Consider the following 6,000-nt stretch of genomic DNA (forward strand, 5'->3'; position numbering starts at 1 on the left):
AGGGGAGGAATGCAGCCGGAGAGAGGGCACCGCACATCCAGAGAGAGCGCTGAGAGGTCAGCGTTCCTGGTGCCCTGGAACTCTGCTGCCTCTGATGACACAACCCCCTTGCTCGGTGCTGGGTTTTTTTCCCCCTTCAGGAAGCCCCTGGCTTTGAGGTGAGAGCTTTAGTTCATCCCGGTGGCCAGAATGAGCTTTTCCTAATATGCTGGCATTAAATTGCAAGAATCAGTAGCTTACTTTGTCCACCATATCAAATTGAAACATCTCATCCTGGCCTTGGAAAACCATCTGCCCGTTCACTTTCCTTCCCCATCCCATCTTGCTAAGGTATCTCTCATGGTTTCCCAAATTAACCCCTTCACTTGAGCCAAGCCAGCCAGTGTGCCATACCCTCAAAACCCTACTTCCCTAGTGGACGGATGTCTGACAGTAGGTTATTTGCTACCGGCATCCCCCCACCTCAGTCCCAAGCCCTGCGTAACATAGTCCCTCTACCTTGAATCCTGTCCCTGCTTCTCTCCACCACTGAGGTTCATGACCCCATCGACACGTGCTGCCACTGACCCGAGACTCAGTGTATAACCTTCTCAGTCTTTGTATAATCATTTTGTATTAAAATATTATGTGCTTGCTATTATATTATTATATCAAGGTGTTGCCCAGCTAGTTCCCATATGCATTCTGTGAAAGGCATTAGGCAGAGTAGCTACTCAGGAGCCAGCCTTACCAGTTACTGTATTCCATGGTTTCGAAAACACAATTTTAACCTTCTTGAAATTGAAGTGCTTCTTGGAATCCATGGTGCATTGTAGGCTAGCCGGCAGCATCTTTTCTTCCTCAGGGAAACCTAAGAAAATGTTGCCTCTAATTTCTAGAGTCAATGAAATGATGGTACTAAGTTACTTAACCTCTCTGAGGCCCAGCCCCTGTCTCTGCAAGAGCTGTACTTACATCAGAGAGGACTGTTGTTGTGAGGATTCAAAGATAGTATTTATATAGCACTTAGCACAGGGCCTGACACTTTGGTGGAGGTGGAATAAATGTCAGCCATTGTAACCCCCCAACTTTATAAACTGTAAACCCCTCAAGGGCAGGGACATACTTTTTGCTCTTCTAGCAGACGGTGTGATGTGAAGGGTAGAAAAAGGTTCCCTTTCCAAAAATATCTCCTTTACTAGACCGCCAAACAGGCGAAATTTCAACATTAATCACTCCTTTGAGTTGAGGCATTATCTCCTAAAAACCTCTGTTAAAATGCAAATATGCCACTTGGGAAGGTAACACATTAATTCATTAGCATTCATGATCCCATTAGTGCAGATTAGTTTATCAGATCAGCTAGCTGGCACGAGCAACCTGTGAGAGCCCTAGTCAGGGGGCTAGTAAGATACAGGACTTTAGGTGGGAGTAGCGGATTGAGGGGGACAGGCAGTTCAGAGCTTGGGCCACCTCCCACCTGCTCTTGCCTTTTGGGGTTGGTTTGTCAGCAGGACTGTGACTCTGGTCTGCAATCAACTAAGAAGGTTCTCAGTGACAGAAACACATGGATAGAAGGAAATGTGAGGTTGGGAAGACAGTCCTAGAAGATCATCTAGTTCAGTCTCCCTTTCACGTTTTCACTTTCATCAACAGGGCATCCACTGCCTCCTAAGGTAGCCCATTTGATTGTTGAAAAAGCCTAATTAGAACATTTTTTTAATACTGACCTGAAAGTCTTTCAGTAACTTCTTTCCTTCCTCTTCCTCCTGGCGGCGCCTTTAAAGTATCTGAATATAGCTATTAGGTTTCTTCAAGTCTGTCTGTCTTTTGACTTCTATTTTCTTTGACTTTCCTGACTAAATCTGTCACTGAACCGAACTTGGGTCCATTCCCTGGTGCACAGTAAAGCCAATCTCCTGATACTGGTTTGTGGTGAAGGAAGGTACAATGTTTACATTGTTACAATGCAGGCACCAAGCAAGAATGGGCAGCTCATGCTCACGAGACGCCAACTCCTGGATGGCTTTCAGGGAAGCGTTTTTAAAGGCAACATTTGGGGTGAGGGCTGCAGGGTGCATGGCTTTCTTCTGACTGGTTGGTAGTGAGGTAACAGGGTGGCGGTTCAGGAATTTTAATCATCAGCCTTCTGGTTCCAAGCAGTCTTGTGGTCAGCATGTAGTCACCATCCTGGAGGCGGGTGGGGGGGAGGGGGTGTCTTAATTTCTGCTGAACAGCTCAAAGACATGCGTCAGGTTGTTACGTATATTTCTTGAGGAGGAACTAGGATTCTGTTTTATGGCTGAACTATTATCATTACTTTTATGGCTTAAATGTTTTCGCTTTGTTTCTGCATTCCCTCGCTTCCCTAATTAGTAACCGCTTCTGCCTGCTCTTTGGAACTCAGGGAAGGCCTAGGAGACCTTTTCCTACAACAAGAAACAGGGACCCAGAGGGACTTTTGTACCCGGTAGGGCCCCACAGGGTCCTGCTCAGTTTCAGTCCCCCTTTTTCTTTGATACTCCTCAATCCTGAGGGGAATAGGGGCGGGACAAGAAAGGGAATAACGTTCTGGATAGAGAGGATAATCATAAACTCTCAGGGGAGCTGGGTTTTAGGGGGAGTTGGTTTCAAATCTACCCAGTTTGCTCAATGATTTTTTTTTTTACTTTATTTACTTTTAAATTTTAATTAACTTTTATTGGAGTATAGTTGCTTTACAACGTTGTGTTAGTTTCTGCTGTACAGCAGAGTGAATCCGCTATACGTATACACGTATCCCCTCTTTTGGATTTCCTTCCCATTTAGGTCACCACAGAGCATCAAGTAGAGTTCCCTGTGCTAATCAGTAGGTTCTCATTAGTTATCTGTTTTACACATAGTAGTGTATATATGTCAATCCCAATCTCCGAATTCATCCCACCCCCCCTCCCTCCCTTGGTATCCATATGTTTGTCCTCTATGTCTGTGTCTATATTTCTGCTTTGCAAAAAAGTTCGTATGTATCATTTTTCTAGATTCCACATATAAGCGATATTATACGATATTTGTTTTTCTCTTTCTGACTTACTTCACTCTGTATGACAGTCTCTAGGTCCATCCACCTCATTACAAATAGCTCAATTTCGTTTCTTTTTATGGCTGAGTAATATTCCATTGTAGATGTAAGGCCAACTGGCCCGAGGCAGGGGAAAGCAATCAGACTCACAGGTTGCATCAGACTGAAACTTTCCCGACCACCCAGTTCCAGAAACTGACCTGGGGACTTTCCACCCGGCCCAGCCTTCCCGCCTTTCGAGGGGCGGGACTAACGGTCCCAAGACTGATGTGACCAGCACCAGATATTGCCACGATACCCGAAAAGACCACCAAATAAGGAATACCCTGCGCCCTCCCGGATTCACCACACCCCTTTCCCTTCTTCCCCTATAAATTCTGCCCAAACCCTCACCCGGGCGCAACTTCTCCAGCCCCTTTCTCTCGGACCAGTGAACCTTGCCCGGGAGCGTTCCCAAATAAAGCTTGTTTAAGCTCTCCCCTGTTTCTTGGTGCCGTTCCTTACAGTATATATGTACCACATCTTCTTTATACATTCCTCTGTTGATGGACATTTAGGTTGCTTCCAGCTCAAGTGGTTCCTTTTGCGGTATGGTTGTACAGCTGAGCTTCTTAACCTGGAGGTCCATGGACCTCCTGGAATTGTGATGTAAAACCTTGGCTAAGTGTGCCTGTATGTCTTCCACCCTGTGTTCATAGCATTCAACACTGGTCCAGGACCTAGAAGAGGCCTTAGTCCATTGGCCTTATAGCATCTTAGTTATCATTCTTTGGTAGCACTCTGGTTTCTGAGGATGCTTCTTAGGGGTCTTGTCCAGAACTGAACAGTCCTCCTGGGGTCCTCTAACCAGCACACAGTAGACACAGTGATTTTATGAACAGCTTGATATCACATAGTTCTCACCTTTGGAGAGCTGTCAGAGAGAACATCTTGTTCTCAGGTAACCGACTCTCAACAGGACTGTCACCTTTTTCAAAAGAGCTGCTTGCTACCTACCCCTCAGCTCACCATGCTGAAAGCCTCTCAGCTCTTTCAACAGGAGCTACTTGAGGTTCCTACACTACCCTTGTAAGCTGCTCTACAAAAAAGAAAAAAGAAAGATTCCGTGGCCAAATAAGTTTGAGAAATGCTAAATCCCCTTCTCAGATCTTCACAATGCACATTACCATATTAAAGGCTCTGAGAAGTCCCACAGTAGAGAAACCTGCTATCCTTGTTTAAGGTTTTCAGTATATATTTGACCACAGACCACCACCGTCCTTCTCTTTTCCTTCTCAAATACAGTCTGTGAACATCCACACAATAGCTTTGGCGGATTCAGCTTTCAGCCATGACCCAACAATTCACACCTGGGTGCACAAATGACTCGCTGCACCCAAGGTTCTGCAGAAATGGGACAGGACTGGGAGAATTTTGTGGTGGGGAGGGACAGGGAGAGAGCACTGGGAGTCTGGGAGAAAGCCTCAAAATGGGGAGAAAAACAAGCCAGGGGATGCTGGAGACTAGCTCCCCCTACCTCCCAGTTTTACCACGAGGCTGCCCTGGTAGATGCTCTCGGCTCTGAGCCAGCTGAGCAGAGGAGAGCAGCTTTGGCCGGGCCAGTCCCCTGCAGGGCCATTTGTGGTCATTGGCTTCTCAGCTGGGGCCTTTCCACTTTCATTCCCTGCCCGCTGCTCTCCGTTCCCTCCCTGGGCCTCTGGAGTAGTTTCAATTTCTCAGTCTACTAGTTGATCCATTTCATTTGGGTCATGTTCTTTCCTTTTCCCTTCAGTGGGACTGAGGGGAGCCTTTTGAGTTCTCTGTTGCCAAAGGAAGGAACGAGAGGATGGCGTGGGGGGACAGCAAGAAAAAGAACATGCCTCTTCTGCAGGACCCCGGGCGAGTCTGTATCTTCCCTGCGTTCTCAGAGCAGGAACGGGCACTTCTATAGCCATCGCTGGGCCTTGGGGAGGTAACAAGGATACCCCCGGAGGCTGGGAAAACTCCTGTCTTTTGCCAAGAGAATCTAGGAAGCGTTGAGGATCAGAAAGGCAGGGGGTGCCCTCTGAGAACCAGAGGGACACAAGGGTGAAGGAGTCCAGCTGATAGCTGTTGAAAGTAGCTCCGGTGAGAGAGAGACGGACAGAGAGACGGAGAGGATGTATTTAGAGAAAGTACACAGACTACGCATGTACATGCCTGTGTGTGTGAAGGTAAATCTGCAAGGTTGTTGGACCTTTCCTGACTGAGGAGGCCTATGGGACACCTGGACCTTTACAGGGGTGTCAGGGTCACAGAAGTGACTTGTCAGTAGGGAGAAGGGATGAAATCTCTGTAGTGAGATAGCCCCTTTCACCCTCAGTGAAACAGACAAGATGGAGCCAGGGTCATTTCCCTCCACGCAGGGTGTAGGAGTGTGAGTTGTATGTGTGAGCGCACGCACGCACGTGCAGCCGCCCCTGGGGACTGGGCCCCTGGGGACCGACCGTGCAAAAGGCCTCTCAGTGGATCCATTTGAACCCCCGTGCCCTCCCCCACTGCCCTCAGCCTGGAAGGGCTTGCTGGTACTGAGAACCCCCCTAGGATCTGATCTTGCCTAGTTTCAATGCCTCTAATGCCAGTGACTGAACCTCCTCACTAGGCAGTTTATTTCGCTGCCTAACTGCATCAAGGTTAGGAAATGGGCTTTTCCCTCTCACTAGATTCTTTCTATTTTTAGACAGGAAGACCCCAGGCTTTCCTTCTCTTATCTCTCTCTCTCTCCCTCTCTCCCTCTCTCCTTCCCTCCCTCTCTCATGCCAGGTCACTGAGGCCTGCAGTAATAGTCCACATTCCTACTCACACAGAGACCCCCAGAGTTTGCTTTGAAGCCTCAAAATGTCCTGACCACCCTGCAGTTTGGATATCACAAATGCCCCCTCGTGCTCCAGGACCAAGATTTCCTTTTCTCCGACATATGTGGGCTTCAGCTTTTGCCTGTCCGG

The sequence above is a fragment of the Phocoena phocoena genome, chromosome X (assembly GCF_963924675.1).
Source record: "Phocoena phocoena chromosome X, mPhoPho1.1, whole genome shotgun sequence".
Classification (NCBI taxonomy): Eukaryota; Metazoa; Chordata; class Mammalia; order Artiodactyla; family Phocoenidae; genus Phocoena; species Phocoena phocoena.